This window comes from Lampetra fluviatilis, chromosome 22 (assembly GCF_964198595.1).
Source record: "Lampetra fluviatilis chromosome 22, kcLamFluv1.1, whole genome shotgun sequence".
NCBI lineage: Eukaryota > Metazoa > Chordata > Hyperoartia > Petromyzontiformes > Petromyzontidae > Lampetra > Lampetra fluviatilis.
The window spans coordinates 7,730,674-7,731,679 of record NC_136296.1 but is presented as its reverse complement, the minus strand read 5'-3'; positions in this window follow the sequence as shown (position 1 = coordinate 7,731,679).

The following is a 1,006-nucleotide window of genomic DNA, read 5'->3' as shown; positions in this document are numbered from 1 at the left end:
TAATAATTACATTTAAAACAATGGGTAGATGGACGCCACTCATGGGAGCCCTAGCCCAGACCACCTATTACATCTCCCATTGTGCGCTCGCCTCTCTGGAGCTACAAACCCCCCCAGGGGATGTGTGACCATGTCCTCATCACGGTGAACGTTTTTCAGCACTGGAACTACATTCAAGGTGGCCCAATAGCAGAAGCAATGGACAACACAAATATACACACGCACACATCAAATGTATGCGTTCTCACTGCCTATAAAAACATATTTTTTGTTGTTGTAACAGGTGTCCGTTATACAGACTTTCATTGAATTGAGCAGTTTGTAATTACGCCTGTGATTACTTCAAAAATTAATGTTTAATGTCTTGGGAAGCCACTGGCGATCAACTTTCACCAGCAGCGCAACTTGGAAATACAGGGGTGAGCTAAATTCGCCCAAACAAATATATGCCTTCTGCATGTTGACAATAAATAACACAATTTTCTAAAGTAAATGCCACTAGATTTTAAGGCGGTCATTGTAAAAATATTGATATGTAACAAACCTCGGCGATTTTGTGAGTGTTATGGTTGAGTATATTTAGAGTTAAATCTGTACCCTAAAATTTCCTAGACTTCAGTTCAATGAACGCTCCCTTAAATTGTCAAAAAAGTAGTAAAAAGTACATTTAACTAAGTGTAATATATTAATAGATACTGTATATTAAATATGCTTACTTCTGCATAAAGTTATGCTTGCCTCATTAACCCAGAATGTGTCAAAATGCCCCCAAGCAGTCTATTTTTTTTAAAAAGCCAGCCTGGTAAAAAAGTATTTCTTGGCTTTCCTGACCGTACCGACAAGTGCATAAACAAAAAAAAGAGCTTACAAAAACCACATCCACCGACTCTTGCATCCAACAATGTATAAAACTTGCTTTCAAGCTAGAACCTTACATCACTCGCATAAGCGCCCAATGACCACCAATCACACAGCGACCCATGTCCGGGTCGTCAGCAGAGGGCGG